The 21,182-nt window shown below is 41.9% G+C and overlaps 1 protein-coding gene across 2 annotated transcripts in view; it reads right to left on the bottom strand.

Moving 5' to 3' along the window:
* HYCC1 (hyccin PI4KA lipid kinase complex subunit 1) overlaps positions 1–20,531 on the bottom strand; it is a 48,647-nt gene extending 28,116 nt beyond the window's left edge. For both annotated transcript variants that reach the window (XM_076331346.1, XM_076331347.1), the window contains exon 1: positions 20,483–20,531. The gene's annotated coding sequence lies outside the window, so the exon portion shown is untranslated. The remainder of the gene's footprint in view (positions 1–20,482) is intronic.
* Positions 20,532–21,182: the final 651 nt, after the last annotated feature.

The following is a 21,182-nucleotide window of genomic DNA, read 5'->3' as shown; positions in this document are numbered from 1 at the left end:
CTCTCTGAAGTGCCCATACATCAACAAACATGCAGCATGGTGACCAAGCAGGAGGAATTAGTGGTCTGGGTGCAGTTGCAGGGCTATGATCTCAACAGGATCACTGAGACACAGCAGCATAGCTCACACCACCAGACTACTGCCATGGCTGGATAGGGGCTCTTTAAGGTCAATCTGGGATGGTGAGGAAGGAAAGCTGCCCTTTATTTGGGAGAGCAGCAGGGATGCATGGAGCTCTACCCTGTAGTGGACGATGAAACAGCTGAGAGCTTATGGGTCATGGATGAGAAGGCAGACCAACATGGGTGACATTGTGGCAGGTGTCTGCTACTCATCACCTGATCAAGATGAAATATGAGACCTTGTTCATACAACTGAAGAAGCCTCACATCTACAGGCACCTGGTCCTCACATAGAATATGAACTACCCTGTTATCTCCTGGAAGGGCAACACAACAGGGAACAAGCAACCCAGAGGTTTTTGGAGTGCACTGATTGTATAACTTCTTGAGAGAGGTTACTGAGGAGCCAACAAGGGCAGGCACTCTGCTGAACAGCATAATTACAAACGTGGAAAAACTGGGCAGTGATGTGAAGGTCAGGGCAGCCACAGCTGCAGTGAACATGGCATGGTAGAGCATAGGATCCCAAGAGGAAAAAGGATCAAAGCAAGAAGGAGGATCAAGAATGCTCCAGAATTGTTCACAGGCTTTTGCAAAAGTATCATCAGCAGGAAAACTAGGGCTCCACAGCTGAGTGGGGCAGAGGACCTGCTGACAGGAGATATGGAAAAGGCCAAGGTACTCGCTGCCGCCTTTGCTTCTGTTGTTACCAGCAAGAGCAGCTCTCGGGAAACCCAGGCCTCAGAGCAGAAAATCGCCTCAATGGCCAGGCTCAAAGGGCTGTGACCAGTGGCACAAAGCCCAGCTGGAGACCTGGCCTTACTGGTGTACCCCAGGGGTCGATACCCAGGCCAGGACGGCTTAACATCTTCATTAATGAAGGTGGATGATGGGACAGAGCTCACCCTCAGCATGTTTGCAGATAACACAAAACTGGGAGAAGTCGTCGATACCTCAGAGGGGTGCGCTGCCATTCACAGGGACACCGACAGGCAGGAGACATGAGCCAACACATCTAAGCTCAGGAAGCTTAAAGGGCAACGCCAAGTCCTGCCCCTGGGGACAAACCACCCCAGGCACCAGCAGACACTGGGGCCAGACACCTGGAAAGCAGCTTTGCAGAAAAAGCCCTGGGGGTCTTCATGAACAAGGGGAACGTGAGCCGGCCACACGCACCCTTGCAGAAAAGACAGCCAACAGCCCCCAGATCGCCAGCAGGTCAAGGGAGGTGATACTTCCCTGTGCTTGGCCCTGGTGAGACACATTTGGAGCACTTGGCTCCCCAGCACAACAGACACATGAACATACTGGAGAGAGTTTGGGAAAGGGCCACAAAGCTGATGGATGAACTGGAGCATCTCTCACACAAGGAGAGGCTGAGAGCTGAGACTGTTAAGCCTGGAGAAGAGAAGGCTCACGAGGATTTTATGAATGTGGATAATTACCTGAGGGGAGGGAATAAAGAAGACAGAGCCAGGCTCTTCTCATTGGTGTCCTGTGACAGGACAAGAGGCAATGGGCACAAATTGAAATACACTAAAAAAGAGTTTAAATGTAATTTCACGTAAGGGTTATTGAACAATGCAACAGGTCGCACGGAGTGGCTGAGGAGTCTCCATCCTTGGAGATATTCAAAACCCAGCTGGACAAGATCCTGAGCAACCTGTTCCAATTTGAAATAGACAGTGGGATCGAGTGTACCCTCAGCAAGTTTGCAGATGACACCAAGCTGAGTGGTGCGGTCGACACGCCAGAGGGACAGGATGCCATCCAGAGGGACCTGGACAAGCTCGAGAAGTGGGCCTGTGTGAACCTCATGAGGTTTAACAAGGCCAAGGGCAAGGTCCTGCGCCTGGATTGGGGCAACCCCTGGTATCAATACAGGCTGGGGGATGAAGGGATTGAGAGCAGCCCTGCCGAGCAGGACTTGGGGGTACTGGTGGGTGAAAAGCTGGACATGAGGCAGCAATGTGCGCTCGCAGCCCAGAACGCCAATCGTATCCTGGGCTGCATCAAAAGCAGCGTGGCCAGCAGGTCGAGGGAGGTTACTCTGCCCCTCTACTCTGCTCTGCTGAGACCCCACCTGGAGTACTGCGTCCAGCTCTGGAGCCCTCAGCGTAAGAAAGACACGGACCTGTTGGAACGGGTCCAGAAGAGGGCCACGAAGATGATCAGGGGGATGGAACACCTCTCCTATGAAGAAAGGCTGAGAGAGTTGGGGTTGTTCAGCCTGGAGAAGAGAAGGCTTTGGGGAGACCTTATTGCAGCCTCTCAGTACTTAAAGGGGGCTTATAAAAAAAGATGGGGGCAAACTTTTTAGCAGGGCCTGTTGCGACAGGACAAGGGGGAATGGCTTTAAACTAAAGGGGGGTAGATTTAGACTAGACATAAAGAATAAATTTTTTATGCTGAGGATGGTGAAGCATGGGAACAGGTTGCCCAGAGAGGTGGTGGATGCCCCATCCCTGGAAACTTTCAAGGTCAGGTTGGACGGGGCTCTGAGCAACCTGATCTAGTTGAAGATGTTCCTGCCCACGGCAGGGGGGTTGGATTAGATGACCTTTAGAGGTCCCTTCCAACCCAAACTATTCTATGATTCTAATTTTCACTACTTTGAGCAAAGGAGGTTGGACTTGATGATCTCCAGAGGTCCATTCGAACCTCATCCATTCTGTCATCCTCTATCAACAAAGAAACAGGAAGGATTGTCATGAAGGATACTCATCTAGCTAACTACCAACTCTTTCTAACCAGCACTGATGGTCTCTAAAGGTATAATGATGACAATATGGATTAGTAGCCTCTGAATGGTATAGGTTGTGTGTCAAACCCTGCTGTGAAGTGAGGCTTTTAAGGATAATACTGTGTGCTAACAAACACAAAGGCTAGTCCTGACTACAATTATTGAAGCAACGACCTCATCAGTTCCTATAGAATCACACAATCTACTAGCCCTACTTTCATTCCTGTGAAGGCAGACAAAGGCTTTTGCAATGTCTCATGCTTCAGCAGGGTTGACAATAGTAACCATTCCCTACTGAGCCCCATTAATAGCACAAATGCCTGTGCCAATATTGACTGTTCAAAGCAAGAAACCCATGATTTAAAAGTGTCCAGAGGAGTCCTGGATACTCCAAGTCCATAGCTGACACCACATTTATCCAAGAGATGCATTTTTTCACCTATTTCTACTGATCCATCAAGCATTATTTTCAGATTAAAGGCTCCCAGAGAACACAGGATTCATTTGACCAGTAAAAACAGTAAGAGCATCCTTGGCTGGCATTATCCATTGGACTAAGGACAATACTTCAAGCTTTTATGACCATGTATTTGGAGGCAAGTCTTTTTTGGCAAAAGCATGAACTTTTGAAATGAAATCTGTAAAAAGCTGAACTAAAAGAAAGAGGACAAAGTTTTTGCTGATCAGGTCTTTGATTTTTAAAGTAGCAGAGGCATTCTATTGAGAGCTAAGGCAGTTGAGATGCACAGAAGACAGACTGTCCTTATTTTACCTTCATGCATTAAAAAAAATGCATATACCCTTCTGAATACACTGTTTAACCTCAAGCACATATGCATCCACAGCAATACACATTTGAGTGTCACAAATAAGAAATCTAATTTTATAATTATTTTCCTTGAAGACAAAAATTAAGAATATCTGTTAGACTCATCTCTCCCTAAAAGGAAGAAAAAGCCTGAATTCCACGTTAGGTGTGTGGGATCTATTAAAACAGGCAGACAACCTACTGTTCTGCTGAAGATTGCCACATTTGGTACTAGTTAAATAATAGATCAAGTTGGACTGCAACAATGTATGGACAGAGTTGGCAAACCCAAGACTGTTCTAAAGGAAAGATTAACAAATTTCAGTTAACAATACAATTTTTTCTGAAGCCCATAGAAAGTTTACAAAAAGTAACTCTAAAATGGAATTTTTAACACAAAGTGGGCCAAAATAAGGCCTAATTTATAGCATCTGTTAACCTTTTACAGAAAAAAAATCCCAGAAGGATTAAAAAAAGCATGCCTTAATTACAGCTCCATTTGAGTGGATTCAACTGCAAGATATAGGCCACTGTAAGCATTAGATGCCCCAGTCACTGTGGAATTAAAACAAGAGAAAGTGGATAAAGTAAATACATGCTATTTTGAAAAAAAGCTGTAAAATTATATTGAGAATGTACTTTATAAATACCAAAACTGTAATGAAAATTCAAACAACACAGCAAACACTACACAGCATTTCTCCCCAAAAAGACTTGTTTCAAGGTACATCAGCGTGTAATTCCTTTTGAATAGACTTTTTTCCCCTGGTCTCTTCCTCTTAAGTGCCTGCAAAGAGTTCAGATGAGTAGAGTTTGAGGATTTATTTAAAAACAAATTGCTTTTGTCCCCACAAATCAAGCAATACTTTGGCTAAAACTGCCGAGCAGCTTCAAATGTCCCCACGCTCCTCATTCCAAAAGACTAAGAGGCAGAGTCATTTGGATGTCCTGATGGAAGATAGTTGCAGGAAAGATGAAGAAGTCTCAAAGATTCAAATGATACCACAAAATTATTTTTGATGGATCTCAGTAACAGTCAGGTTGTCACATCTCTGTTGAACCTTTATTAGACACATACATATTCTTAGTTTATATCATACATGAAGTAAAGCAACTTTAGGTGACACTCTTTCATTGCAGGTCTAACCACGTTACTTCACATTTGCCACATGATGAAAGCATGCATAGCTACTGCAGCCCAGATAACACATGGCAAATTTATCTGTGTGTTTATGCCTTGTGAGTTAAAAGCACTTTGGAGTATTTTCCACAAGACTCTCAACTTGGATTAGCAGCAAGAAATAGGATTTATACTAAACAATAATTAACAAACTAGCTTTCCTAGTAGAAGATCTATTTAAAGTAAGTGTACATAAAGCCATACAGCCCTTACTAATCTCTAACATCGGAACCCTAGGACATATGCAACTTGAGCTCTAATATCAACAAGAGGAGAATAAGTCTAACTTACATTCCACTCAAAGTCTGCAATCCATTTGGATATAGCTTGAGGTAAGACTGTTCTCTAGATCTGTTCCCAAGTAATAAGCAGCCTCTGAGAGCTGTAAATTGATCTTGCTCTATTCTAATACTATAATAAAACTCTCCTTACATAGGAGATACCAATTTTTGCTTTGTTTCAAGATGAGTAGTACAACTGTAATAAGATATCAAGCAAGTTTATCTGACAAAAGCGAACCTTGTTTGGAAGAGACTTCTATGAAGTCTCTACAAAGAAAGACCATTCTTTTTTCCATTGCAGCACAATACAACAGGAACTTACTGAACTTACTGTTTTTAATAGAGGGGGGAGAAAAAGTTGCTATGCACTGAGCTGGTGGAGGGCGAGCCAAGATGAATTAAGATATATTCTCTGGCAAACTTACTAATGGATCCATCTACTTAAATGGCTTCAGTTTTTCATACCTGTCACTCAAGACTTTTTTAATATAACAATATCAAACCATAGCCTTGAATGAAATCACAGACAACACATGCACAGGTTGTTCTTTAAAAAGAAATTCTCACAATAGGTGGCTTTCCTATTCTTTAAAGCTACCCAGCCTTTGTAGAATTCATCCACAGAATGCATGTGTGTAAATGAAATCTGGATTAAGTACAAGGAGGCTGGACTTGGATGAAGAATGAACTCTTGAGTTCTGCAGAACTGACCTTCTGGAACCACAGTATTAGGTATTTACTAGTGGAAGTAACAGAGCTGGAAAAAACAAAACCAGGAGCCAAAAACTGCTCAAGTCCTCCCATCCTCTGGGAATTGCTGGAAGAGGAGGGAAAGCATATACTGTGTCCTTACCTAATCAGAAAAGTATCTGCTTGGAAGATTGTACTATTTGCTAATAAAAAATTTTTTAGTCTAAGGGAAACATGGAGCAGAAAGTTAAGATTTTTATGAACCATCAGCCAAATTTGTCAACTCATCCCAGGAGAGGAACAAAGTAAACTTATGGGTCTGGTACACCCTAATAGAACATTCACAAGAGGTCAGGTCCCTGGTACATGTTGATCTTGTATTCTGTAGTAGTTTGCATCCAAAAGTAGGGAAGGGCCAGTTAGGAGTCAACTTTTCTTACCCTTTGAAGTGGTACAAGTAGTATTAAACTTTTTATCAGCTCTACATCTTACATCAAGTTCACTTAAGGACTACAGTCTATACTTAAAATTCATGTTGCTGAACCCTCTTCTCTCCCAACACGTTTCAGAGAAAGACACAATCCTTGGTAAGCCTCAGAAGAGGAAACAACACTCAGGCAACTGTATTCTTGAATAAATTGCCAAAGACGAGAATGTATTTTCCTGATGTTAATGCACAACTCATTCTAGTGATACAGTGGTCTGTTAATTTACTATACAATTTTGAATATGGTCAAGCTATCCTGTTCAAACAGATACTTGTAGGTGCAGTAATGGGTAGCAAATCATTCGAAGTCTCTTGAGAAACCGATGCTACTGTGGACCCCAAAAACCACTCTGGCAAGTTTCAGTAACACAAAGGCCAGGTCTGACTTCCTGACATTTTTCAAACTTGCACAAAGAAACAAAAACCCCATTGGGCTAAGCCTGAAAGAGTCACATGCTCTATTCAAATACACAATGCAAGCAGTGCTCAAAGACTCAGTATCAAGTATTCTCTGATAATTGCTATCTTCAGTGTAAAATCAGGCAGTGTCAACAAGATAGCTATGGTGCACCAAGCATCACTGACTCAGGCTCAAGCAAATTCCTAAAATGACAACAGATGGCTCTTCAGCATCTTCTAACAGGAGAACTAACAAGCATTAGGTGAAACTATAGGTGACAGGCTCAAAACAAACAGAAGGGGTTACCAAAAACAATGCGAAGGAAGTATGCATTGAGTCTCTCAAGTCTGAGTACATGAACTTTACATAAATGCACAGGAAAAAAGCCTGAACACATTCATGGAAGAATGCATCCACAGCCACTAAATATAAAAGCACTTCTTCCAGTTCAGAAAGTTGAAGTCAGAAGTTGCTCCCCCAGACCACTCTTCCAGCTTCCCCTATCAGCTCCTTTCTAGGCCTCTATTAACAGCCACTGTTACACAACAAGGTTTCAGAAATTCTGGTCTGATTCAGTATGGTCATTACTGCAGTTGTCTTCACAATACAGTAGTGAACCTACGCAAAGATAACTGTTTTGAACATGTTTGTTCCCAGGGGCTTGTAAAGGTTACTGAACCTTAGGAACTGAAACTGCAGTCAATTTGAATTTCTTATTGCCAAGGGTGTTTTTCAGTTTTGCTGCTTCCCCCACCTCACCCCGCCACTCTCTGCAGTGCTAGAAGCAACCACCTTATTTGCAGCTTACACTTTAGATGACAATGTGGAATGTCAGCCTTGGAAGAGTCAGGGGTCAATGGACTTTTCCATGATATAGATTTAAATAAGATTTCCTGACCTTGTGCACATGTGATTCTTGCACAGTTTACACTTGGGATATGACAAAGTGATAGATATTTGCCCATCAAATGGAAAAGTCCTCCTGAATTATATCCATTACAAATTTTTAAAATCATAGGGCTAATAATATTCAGCCACAGATGACAGACCTCAATTCAGTTTAGATGACAGCAAATAAGGAAAAAAAAAGTTACTCTAAAGAAAGAAAGTATACATTAACTAGACTATAGAAACTATAAATAACTTTCTTAAATGCAGTTGTTTCTCGTGTAAAGGATCCAGCACCATAGAATACTAATGCTTTGCAGCCCAGAAACCTACACACAAATACTTGGCATATCAAACTATAACTCACCCTTCTACAACCTTCCAATTCCGTCAATAGGAAAAAAAAAACAACCACAAAACCTACAGTTGAGGTCATAACACCATTTACAATGCTGGCAAATAGTCATATAGGCACACATGACTCAAAACATTCATGATGAAAGCTTTCTAAAGTCCTGAGCAGAAGGTAGGATCCCTATAAGCATAGGCTGTTGAAGATTTTAATCCTGATCTTTGACTCCTGGCAATTATATTTCCTCAACTTCAGATTAGCAAACAACAATTACAAACCACCTTTGTACACAACTAACCTTGTACTTGCCCTTTACCAGCAAGGAGATAACTCTTTCAAGACAACCAAATGACTCATGCCCGCTAGATACAGCATAATATGAGATTACACGTTGATATAGTCACTTGAATTTATACAAACCATAGTAAGTCAGATTTATATCGTTAAAACAGTACAAAAGCAGCCCTAGCAGTACAGTGCCAAACTGAAGTAAGATGAAATAACTTCCACAGCTTGATTTTTTTTTTTTTTTAATCCTACTTCACTATTTCTTCCTTGCTGCCTTCTGCACAAAACCACACTGTAAGTACAACTGCCACACTGGTAACCGCAGAGTCAGTCAAAACTGACCACCTGTAACCCAACTTAGTCCAGTTACATCCCATTCTCCAGCTTGCAGAAGCCCTACTCTCTTTCAAGCTATTTCATTTGCAGTATATCCTCAAGTGTTAGCCTTTCTACTATCTGTAATATACCAACAGCTACATTCATTATAGAAAAATAAAATAAGAGCTATTACTTTCAAAACAGTCCTTCTTAGCAGCTGAAACATACTTGCTTCCTCTTTTGTTTTACTCCATGCAAACACTATTGTTTACCTCCCATTAAAAATGAAGAAAGAACAGATATAAACAGCCTAGTCTTAGATAAAATAAAATACATGTAGTTGAAAAATCTTGTCTTAAAGTATGTTCTTACTTATTCTGGATTAATATAGTTAACAGTTTAACATACACAAAGAAAAATCAAGGTAACAACTATATGCATCATAAGGAAATAGAATTTAAAGTAACATTAAAGTGAGCACAACCACAAGCTTAACCAAACATAACTGAAACAACAAAAAGAAATGTGTAAAAGGGAACAGTGTGCTAATACGACAAAAGTGACCTAGTCCACACAGGTTTTCCAGTTTTTGCTTTAGCCACAAAATTCAATAGTATTAAAATAAAGGTACCTTCTTTACGCTCTGATAAGAATGAACTATAAAGTTATAGAAATTTTGTCTGTTTTCTATGTATCAGCACTCCTGTAACTTGTGTCGAGTGTCTATGAGCAGGCAATACCACAGTACATGACACAGTGCTCTTACCACTACTGTAAGGGAAAGCAGTGCTGCAAAGGTTATCCATGTACAAGAAACATTCTCTACAGAACCCCAAGCAAAATGAACTTACTGTTCTCATGCGCCCTAGTTTCCCTAAACCCAAAGTATGCTACTTCCCTATGAAGTCAGGAAGTTTCCCTGAAACCCAAAGACAAATTTAAAGTAGTTAAATATAATAAACTATGCGGAGAGAATAATTATGTTGCAGCTCTCATTTCAGTGTTGCATACAAGTCTTGAACCACCCATTGGTCTTTTCAAGAGCACAGAGCATTATTTTGGTAGCAATGCCATGACACCTAGTTCCTTGCCTCCTCAAATTTCAGTGCTACTATAGTATACCTTTACTAGGAGTTATTCATTTAATTTAGCTGTTTGTGAAGTCTGTTTGCTGCCAGCTAATTTTAAAAACAAGTTTTCCTTTCTAAGTGAAAATTGAAAGTAATCTCAAGTCAGAGTTTGTTCAGAACTTTCAGCCACATATCGAAAAGAAAGGTGTCAGGTAATTCAGCTGTTGGAAAGACTCTCTGTGTAAAGCACACATGAACAGATGCTGTACAATAGCTTGATTATTAAAAAGCATGTGGAGAATCAAGCAGAGGCTGTACTTCACCTCTGAGCATCAACTGTTAAAGGCACAATTCCAACACCACCTACCATTACAGCATGTAGTTTCAGCTAGAGCAAGCAATGAAGCATTCATCTGACAAGCAGTTTAGCAATGACTTATCAGAAGGAAGAAGACTCAGCTCACAAAGTAGGGACAGAAGTTTGAGCAGGCTTTTCACCTTCCATTTTTAATACTCTTCACCTTCTACTTTTTAGTAGCAACATTAAGAACGCAACACTTTTGGCCAAAACTTCCCAACTCCACTGGCTGAGAATGAGATTTCGGGAGATTCTGCCTATTTCCAACCCCATTCTAGGTATCTGCACCTCATTTAATTTGAAAGGCAGAGATGCCTACCTGCAAGCCAGAAACTGCCTTTAGAAGATACTACACAAGCCCTATGAGGAAGAAATTTTGTAGCAGCTCTTGGGACTTCATTTCAACTGAATCTTCCTTCTGCCTCCACAAAATGTGGGGAGCTCCACAAACTGAGAATTAGGTTGCGAAAGTTACAGGTGCTTCAGAAGTGACATTTTTACTTGCCAAAAATTAGTTAAGTTATAAGTTCTAAAAACTTTTTAAAATATTATTACTAGCATGAAAACCATTTAAAGATAATTCTATCTGCTTTGAAATCATATCCTCCGTCACCAGTCAGTCGCACATGTTCAGTTAAAACTTCGCTCTACAACCTGGACTCCTGGTCTGCAAGCATTCCTAAGTTTTTATGTACCCACAAATACAAACTATCCTTTCAAAGCATTTCCACTTGTAGCTGAGGAAGTCCAACACATTGTATTTGAAACAAGCATGAAACTATGCTTTTCGCATAAATGCTGGGATAGGTGAATGATTTGGATGTCCCAGAAACAGGCTTTAAAGAAATTAGTACACTGCAAGAATAACCATTATGGCATGTTTACCCAGGGTAGATCTACAATATAGTGTAATAACGTCAGACATGATCAAATATGACTGCAATGGAAGGGTTTGATTTTACTTTTAGTCCAGAGCATTTATTTTAAATGAGTGCTACGATATGTCCCATCGCCCTAACTCTACCAATGCAGCAGCATTAGCATTCTTGATAACTTAATATTTGCAAAATTTTATCTCCAGTATACCATTCTACCATTTCCCCAAAGATCACGAGAGAAAAGCAGGAACCTTGCTATTAGGAATACACCACAGATTTTATACCAAAAAAAGGTTTATGGTGGTCTATTGATATGTGCTTTAGCAGCTCATTTTGACAGAAGCAAGCTAAACAAAGATGCATTTTCCAGAGAAGGGGTACATCAATACTGAAAATAACCTTAGGATTTAGTTTGCTTTGAGTGGTTGATGATTGCTCCCTGTTAAGTTACAGAATTAAAATGATCCATCAATACATGCACATAATGCTGTGTTAAACAGCTTCAGGAAAAATATGCTTTATCTCTCTATGGCAGTTTTCTCATCCTTCCTCATCCCTTCCCTTCCCGCCACCCCTCCACCAGCCCTCCCGCACAAGCCTGTTATACTCACAAGACTGGACACGTTAATTTGAAAAACATTTCAGAGCACCTAAGAAGAACTTCGTGTATTTTACATACTTTATAAGCAACAGAAAAACATGACTATTTTAACTGAAATTTTTAAAAAGTAACAGCAGGACCCACACTTCTGTCTCATTCAGAAAAGTTACATCCAAAACATGAAATGCTCTACTACCGCATATAATTTCAATGCACACAGAAGTGTGTGCAACTTGAAGTCTCAGACAATTTACTACCCTACATGTCTTGCTCTGTATTGTAATTTAAAAAAAAGTCAAATCCCAAAAGCATAATAGTGGCAAAGCAGAAAAAAGGTGTTAACTGTCTTACATTGTAGGGCATATTAATTTAGGTTGAATTCATGTTAGATGAAAAAGCTCTTCAAGTAAAAAGTTCCCACTTCATGAAAGCATCTAAAGCTCAGAATATTAATTATTCCAAGAAAGAAATATAAATCTAACAAAACTCAAGTTATACAGATTCTAGAGGGACTCTTATTTGAGCAACTCATGTACAGACTTCCAGGGTAAATGGTATCACCAAGTAATCTGCCGTTGTTCCAAAGCTATAACAGAAAGTTTCTAATGAATTTATATTGATATCACTTAGGTGGCAGAAAACAGTTTAAGATTAAAATAACAGAGCATGCATTCATTTTCTGTTCCCGTTTCTTTTATTTGCATTCTCATTAAGTCTCAAGATGTCTTCTGCTCAAGACAGGCCTGATTTCTAAGTGCATTCTTTAGGACCTACATATCTAGTATTTCCAGAATAAGTGAGCGGTACTTCAGTGTTCAGTTACAAATTCAGAGCCCTGGTTTGGAGCACAGACTTCATGATTTAGAGCCTGACAAATATTTCTGTAGCCTAACAACAGAGTAGTCAAAGGTTGTTTCTATAATAATCTGAAGTCTATAAACTTGGAACTTGATTTACTGTATTCTGCTTATAAGCAACAACTGAAAAGTCATTTGAATGGCAGATGCAATTATGACAATACATGGAAATTGGTCATTGACTACACATGTATTTGGGACACAGTGGACTCAAATGAACCAGAGCTGAACCACGTCAATACAGCTTAACAACCATAGGAAGCAACATGTTATGTTTGTAAAAAACTGTCATACCCATAGGAAAGAGGAGTTGCAATGAACCAAGAGCAAAGCAAGCTATATCACATGAGAGGAAGCAACAAATATAATCTCAGTGAATGGCCACTTTTCAAACAGTATGACATTCGGGGGGTGTGCACAACACAAAAGGATCATACAACTATCATTTAAAAATCAGTAGACACATTTAAGGAACCTCTTGAAGGGTAAATGTGGCATCATTCGGTTGCTGTTTCATCACTCAGTTAACTTCCTATTCACACTTTTGTCAGTTCCTCTGTTTACTGTACAAGCAGGGACCTTCTTTTAGGTGTTCCTTCTTCCCTTGACATCAAGTATAACCACATCCTACTGCTGCTACTGAATTTATACAGGACTTTTATTTTACTACACCAAAAAGCAGTTATAAATGGTTGAGTTAGTCCTTGTCACTGTTTCACTGGATTGCTGCAACTTTGTGAACATAGGTGAACTCTCATCCACTTCTTTGCCAGAATAGGACAAAACATCTAAGACACTTTAAAATACCACTAAAATGGGAATGAATCAAAGCTCTTCATTACTTCCTTAAGGAAGGAATGAATATATGCATTATGTATGCAAAGGAACTGCACAGTCTAGAGATCTTCTCTGATTATGTTAAGTTTCAAGTGGAAAATCCTTATCAGTTTTACCTGTACAGCTACAGCTTACCCATAACAACAGTTTGGGATAAAATATCACTGCACAAATAACCATTACATTCTAGTAAGAACTCTTGGTAACCAGTGCAAATGCATATGCTTCAGACACTCTTAAATTTTGGCATAAGACAAAAAGAATAATATTGAAAATATGTATGCCAAACAAAAGTTACTAAGGCAGCAAAAAAATTAAGAGCAGAGATTGCTAATCTACTCAGTCAATCTCTAACATCATGCAAAAGTGCTAGAAGAGTAGTTCTGCTATATTTGCACACAGTACTGAAAATTCAACAAAACTTCAACCAATTCTAGCTGAAACAACAGAATTCTGATACTTCAAGCAGTATCATTAAGTACTCTGCAAAACAGATGTTCCCTTTGTTGTGTTTCACTAAATAACATGACAAATTTGATTGTCTGAAGTATAGTGCCTCATCACAACAGAACTGTGGTAAAGAAACCCATCGTTTACAGTACTGACACAAAATGCTGCTGAGAAAACAGGGAGGGGGGAAAGAAACTTGAATTTTTTTCCTCAGCTTTACAATTAAATGTAAATCACATTCTCTCAAGACAGGCAGGGATTGGCAAATACTATACCAGCACTGGCAAAGCTACAGAATGCATATATAAGCAGATGTGCAGAATTACTGTCAAAAGCCTCTCACCTTCTCCTCTGGCTGCTGCACTGGGAATTTAGTTCAAAGCAGGAAAAAAAATGCAGGAGCCCATTAGTCTTTCTAGACCTGACATATGGAGTCAATATAATTAGGAGCACAAGAGATGTGCATGGAAAGACTACCGCTTATTGAGCCTAAAAGCTGTAACCGAGTAAAAGCAGTAGCATGTCCACAGCACGTGACATGAAGCAGGTAGGTATTTCAGCACAACCTAAAGAAAGTCAGTAAGAAAGGTATTATTTTAACTGAGTAGACAGTAATTGGTTCTGCCAGATGTGCTACTAACCACAAGCTATAGGAGAATACTCAGAATTTCACTGGCAAAATCCAGTGTAAAGTTACTGTAAGGAACATAAAATTCTTGCTTTAGCACTAAGTACCAAGAGCTAAGGAATTTCCTAGCATCACTCCTCCCCACGCTTTCAAAAAAATTTCCCTTCATCAGCCTAACACAAAATATATGACGTCGCAGTCTGATTTTGCAACCTACTTCAACTCTGGAAGAGTAACACAATTTTCTTCAGCCAGCAATCACTTAGAAGGAGTGTTACTGGGGAAAAAAGTTTTCATTTTTGTACCTGAAGATCCTAGAGCCGGCTTCCTCAGATAGAGATGTTAGTACAGTATACCCAACATGTCTTGCATGATAGACTGAAAGTATTCACGGTATCCTAAATTTCAGAGATGGTGGCTGGTATTAAAAACCTGTTAAATGCATTTTTTTTAAGATTTATTAGGTCAACTTAATGCTTTTACACATATTCCAGTCTTTTCCTTTAATATAGCAAATACTGTAGGATTAAAAAGAATTAAAAATACAAAACAATTGTCTTTACGTATGAGAATGGGATTCAAGTACTTGAAAACAAACCACAAGGATATAGTACAGCCTTGTCCATTAACCAGACATTCATGAAGAACTTGTATTATCCAGCACTAGCTTCTGTACAATACTCAGACTGCTAGACAGCTTAATTATTAAGTATTAGATTTAATTCTCTATCACATATTTAAAGTGTAACGGGCTTCTTCCCCCTTTCTAAAAAAAGAATTGCAATAAAATATAGTAATAGTACTGAATCATGGTGTTTAGTATTAACAAAAATATTAAAGTTGTATGCACTATTCAGCAGGCTGAAGTTAATGCCTTGTTGAAGCATAAATATTTATCCAGTGCCAACAGCAGGAAACCTTAGGAGACAGCATGGCTTTAAGCACTGAAGTGAGTTAATTAGTATCCCGTGCGGCTTCAGAGCATACTATGCTATTTTTAATTAAAGGTTAGCTTCCAAAGAGAAAAAAGTAACAAAATGTAAAGGATATCTTATCTCTTACCCAAGGGAGCATCTTTAATAACTATCAAAAGTGCCCAAAATATACAGTTGCTGTCACTAAGTTTAGAATGAGAGCTCTTACACCAATCAGGATGGAATACAAACACTCAACGACTTTTGCATCAGCAATAGGTGTGTTTTACTACTCAGTTAGTATTGCTTTTACCTAAATTTCTTTATTATGCTTTGATTGCTACACAGCATTTCATATCATCAGAGGTTCAAGACAGAAGAACACAAACATACATCTGTTTTGGAGAGATAACCCATTTCCAGTCTTCCTCTCAACAATCAGATGATTCTTCAGCAATGCTGATCATTTAAAATAAACTCAGAAATGTTTTCATGCACGCCCTTCGCTTTTCATGGCATGTTCCATACAGAAAAGTGATGATTATTAAATACCTGTCCAAATTCCACATGCTTTATTGATTCCAGTTCTAATAAATAATACTCCTAGTAACAACTGTTTATCGAACCCACTTGTTTTAAATTTGTACACCATTTAGAAGTTACACTGAAGCCTTATAAACAGAGCCCTTAATTTGTCACACTGAAAGAAATACATCAACATCCTCCCATTTCTGGCACTGCAATGACAAGGGTCACATTCAGACAATTTCAGTACTCACTTGGGCTGTAAGTTATGCTGCTTTCATTCACTACCTTCCCAGTTGTTACCAAAGCATGTAAGTTCATGTGGGGATGCGTCTAAAGAAATCGCTGTAAGTAACAGTCACCCTCCCAGACTAAGCCGACATTCTATTTTTATTCTGCTGCTCTTGGACGTGGTCCTAATTAGGAGAAAGGCTTCACAACAGTTTCACCAGAAGTACAAGAAAACACTTCGTATCCTGCATTATTTTAGATGTGCTATAAATTGAAAACTATTATAGCTGTTGGATCTTTCAGGTGTTGTTTTTGGTTTTTTAATCTAATCCAGGAGTATTTGAGTTTTCATGCTAACAAAGTTCCAGCAAAATTCTGATAGAAATCTGATGATTTACAATAAGAACAAATGCAGCAGCCTCATGGAAAGCTTTTTAAATTTCACCAATGTTTTCAAAAAACTTAAAATATTTTAAGTGTCAGTCATTTATAAAGAAAATCTTGAGAGCATGCAGAAGTACTTCATCTTAAAAGTATGTGCGTACACTTATAACATACGTTATAGAGTATAGGGAAGATTCTGGTCAATGCAGGAACCAATAAAACATTTTAATGGCATGCAGAGCTTGAGCAGCCTAGAAGCTTTAAACATGGCCTTGCAGCAATATGCTGCATATCAAAACATTTTCATACTTCAGTATTCCTTGTCTTCAACGACACTGATCTGACACAGATTTCAGTCCTTATCCTGACACCACTTTGTTATTGCCTTCCAAGATTATCTCAAAAAGCATTTCAAAACAAATTAATCCAATTTAAGTTCCTAATTAATTGATGCTAATAAAAAAATGCTTTGATTCCAACACATTCTCCACTCCCCAACGTGCATTTAATACACCACCATTTCAATTCTGGCAACTGAGGACAGCAAATTGCCGAAAGGGCCATTTTTTCTGGAAAAGAAAGAAAATATGGATTTTAAAGAAAAGATATCATGCCTACAATTCTAATTAAGGTGGTGGGTTGTTGTTTTTTTTATACTTGCATAATTAAACAGAACAGCATTAACAAATCAAAGCCATGATTTTGTTGATCAGGAAAACTATCATATTCCAGTAAAACAACAAATACTTTCAAGTACATCCCAGCAAGTACAAACCAACACACTGAAAAACGCTGCATATAAAATGCAGGTTTTAAGCACATTGTACTTTCATAATACCATGGAAGAAGTCTTAGAGATTACAGTCACTCCAGTCATCAAGCTGTTACACCTCAGAAGACAAATACAAATTTGCAGTCTTCAGATTTTCTAAAGCATAAGAGATACAGACTCTAGTTCTCCTAACTTCAAGGAAGACAGAGCATACACACAGTGAAGGTCATATTGTCAGGCTTCTCACTTCCTATACAGCATGACAGGATCTCCGGCTTAAACTTCATGCATATCGCTCCTGGAAGACTGACTGCTTGGTAACTGGTAACACTGTAAGTAACACACAAGTGCACTGATTCATATGTGTAATCTCCATTTATGCTAACAAAACTACCCACACAAATCCTATGGCAGACTTAAGTATAAGCTTTGTAACCAATCTTGCATCTGGGAGAGAGGAAGCATGCCAGGTTACGCAGAGAGCGTATTTGTCTAAGTGAAGGCTTGGGAATGAAACCTGACCTGGTGATCCACCTAACAGATTTAAGTCTAAGCTGTTCCCGATATAGGCTTTGTATGTTTGCAGAGTGCCCAGGTGATCTTTGTTAGGAACCCAAGTGCTCCTGAATTTTAATATTCTCATCAACATAAACATTTCAGCCTCATGAAAGTTTCAATTGAAAAACTCAAATATAAAGAGTACTCCACAGGCTCTCAGTCCCAAAGGAAAGCCTGGGAACTGTGACTTTCTCTCACAAATCAGGCAGATCTCTCAAACTATGCATCTTCCACACAACCTGAAACAAAACAGTGTCACATCAGGCCATAAAATGTATGTTTATTTTCTAATTAAAATAGCCAGACATTAGCCAACATTTGATAATTTATAATATAAGTCTCCAGAATGAACAAGGTGATTTTCACATTGCATGTGTGAAAGTCAGTGACAGGTTAAAGGAGAACCTAATATTTACCTTAAGGGAGGATTTAATGAAAATGCATTTCCTGACATGAACATACAGAGAAGGTTCAAGATATTGGGGTTTTACACTAACATGTACTAAGAATTAGACTTTAACTCAGTGACTTACTATTAGGTTTGATACAGTCATAACATATGCATCAGTAAATGGGCTCTTCTCCCAGCTTAGAGCCAGCCCCATTGTGCTAAGTAAAATATAGATGACACATACCATTTGTAGTGCCTACCCTTGCAATATCTCAAGCACGTGCTTGTTTGCGATACAAGTCCTTGCAAAATTAGAATCCAAGTGACTTAACTACCCAGCTATGCCTGTGAACACGTCTACCATGGACTCTTGCAAGTGAAAGAAAGCCCTCCCATTCAGGAGACTATGGCAGGAGTTCAACACTATTCTGCCCAGGAAAGCCTTTTTCCTTGTAAGAAGCTGTCTGAATAAATTTAACTTGTACCTTTAAAACAGCTCAACACTGAAAGGAAGTGAATTGCTACAGTTAATAAATCATCTAAAGCAATACTGAACTTCCTCAAAATTGTCACCCCTCTGATAAAAGGCCTGTTAAAAGTACTTTGTCTCACAAAGAGATTATCACAGAAGAGAAGCAGCCGAGTTTTGCATTTCAAAAGTAGTATTTTCATATTGTCTTCTTACTCTGGAGGAAAAAATACATCCAAGAACAGTGCCAGATGGATCTAAAACTCAACTTGAAAGTATATTACTCTTACCAAAAGTATTTCACTGATGAAAGTAAAATAGATTGGAAGTTAATTTGACCAAGCTTTACAACATTACTTATTTTTCACAACATAAAAGAACTTGTTGGAAGGTGAAGAGGACAACAAAAGCAAGGCACTGCCATAGAGGAAGGCATTCAGTGGAAAGCACAAGCTTCTGAAAAGACATTGTAGCATCTAGCTGCATTATTGGAGGGAAAAGCCGCAGAAAAGCCTTTTAGATGCAATGAAAAACAATCACCAATGTCACTCTACGCTTTGCTACATAAAACTGCTTTTTCCTTCTTTGCAGTGTCATTTGTTCAAGTTGTCTTTAAAAAAAACTAATCACCATATCTGAATTTGCAGCTAACAAACCTAACAGCAATCACTTAATAGAAACTTTCATATTTTGTTCTTCTATAGTCATCTTCTCACACACTAGCAGTGTATATTAAAAATTATGAAAGATCAATGCTAACAAGACTTAATAATCCTCGAGCACACAAATCTTTTCCTTGTGAACTTAAGACTTCAGGAGTTTTTTCGGGACAGAGCTGGACAGGAAACAAACGTGATGGCTTTCGGGATTACAGGGAACAAGACAAGTCCACAGGCATTACCTCTGCGTTTACCATTACCTTTAAAACACAAAGCACATGGAAAGTTCCTTCAGTTCAACGCGCGTGAAGCCAAATAACAAAGCCTACACAGACACAACCCCCTGCAGTCTGCGGCACTTCCTACTTAAAAACCTCAGCCGCAAACTCAGCAATTATAACTGTTGCTGCCACCTCTCGCATCCCTACCCGCGGACACCGAAGTCAACGTGGCAGGAAAAAAAAACATACAGCAGAGATGGCTTAGAATGAACGTATTTCACGGCACGCCACTAAACTGTTCCCTAAATCTTCCCACGAGCGGGCACACGCGCCCAGCACACGGAGCGGGAAGTCTGCTGCCAGGCACCACGCTGCCTGCCCCCTGCTCCGGGGAGACGAGCGGGAGCAGCTCCTTTGTCTCGCCCGCAGCCGGCTGCCCGCACCCCCCAGCTGCCTCCACCAGGCGACACAAGTGACCGCTGCCCCGCCAGCCCCGAGCCGCCCCGGCGAGGCCGCCGCTTCCCCCCTCTGCCCTCCCCGATCGCCGCCCGGAAGCCGAGCGAGAGATTGGGCGCGGGAGGACCCCGGCAGGCGGCCTGACGCGGCCGGGATGCCGGCGGCGCTCCACGGGGACCGGCGGGAAGGGGGGAGGCTGAAGCCGGTCCCCGGAGCGCCACCCCGCGGCCCCGCTCATCCCGCCCCGCATCGGGGGCAGACACCGGCTCTCCCCAGCAAGGCGGGAGGGGGGCCCGCCGAGCCTGTCACGGCCCCCCGCCCTGCCCTGCCCCTCCACCGCCCCCCGGCGCGCCCGGGCACCGGCCCTTCCCCCGGCAACTCCGCCGCGCGCCGCCCCCCGCGCCCTTCACCCACCGCCGCCCCCTCCCGTCCCCGCGCGCGAGCCCGGCGGGTAACGGCCGCTCCAGCCGCGCGCCGACAGTTGCCCCAGGGCGAGGCGGGGGAGCCCGCCGCGGAGTCGGCGCGCGGGACCCGGAGCCAGAAGGGCTCTCTTCAACCGGCCGTTAGTTGCCCAACGGCCGCAAACCGTCCCGGCGGCGCAGAGGGCTGCCCCAGCCCCGCGCGGGAAAAGTTGGCTCCGCGGGAGCGGCCGCTAGTCAAACTCACCCCTCCCGCCCGGCAGCTCCTCCGCCGCCGCGGCCGCTCGCGGACTTACTCGCCCGCCGGGAGCGACAGCGGCAAAGGCGGGCAGCGGCGGGCTGGCACCGCCCGACCCCGCCGCTGCCTGGCGGCGGCCGCAGCCAATGGGAGGACGAAGCGCGGTCACGCCAGCCAATAGGGTGGCAGAGCGGACGGTGCGGGCGCCCGCGCCCTCCTCTCCCCCAATGGGTGGTGCTGCCCCGCTCCGAGGGCGGGCGGCGGCGGGGCTGGGCGGGTGGGGGCCACCGGTCCGTGAGGGCGCCCCGGAGGGGCGGGCACCGCCGCGTCCAGCCGCCGCAGGGCCGGAAACGTGAGAGGCGGTGGCAACCCCGGGGGGAGAACAAGTCATTGTTTCCCCGCCGGGGCTGAATCGGGAATGTGGCTCCAGCGCCGGGCAGCACCCAGCCCCGCCGCGGGGGAAGCTGAGGCGGAGCCCGGGGCGCTGGGGAGGGTCGTGCCCCGAGGGGAGATGCTGCCGCCGGGGCTGCGGGAAGCGCCCGCTCTCGGAACTGCCCTGCGAGCGCTGGTGGGAGCTGTCACACAGAACAAAACACGCAGCGGCAGCGCTTGGGATGGGTTTGAGGGAGCCGGCACCAGATGCGTGTATTTTACCGCTATCCGAAAACACACACCCCCCGCCTTCCCCTATCCCTCCGGCTACCATCGC

Source organism: Aptenodytes patagonicus, chromosome 2, assembly GCF_965638725.1.
Source record: "Aptenodytes patagonicus chromosome 2, bAptPat1.pri.cur, whole genome shotgun sequence".
Classification (NCBI taxonomy): domain Eukaryota; kingdom Metazoa; phylum Chordata; class Aves; order Sphenisciformes; family Spheniscidae; genus Aptenodytes; species Aptenodytes patagonicus.
The sequence above is the reverse complement of the archived record's forward strand: the minus strand, read 5'-3'. Positions and strand labels throughout refer to the sequence as shown.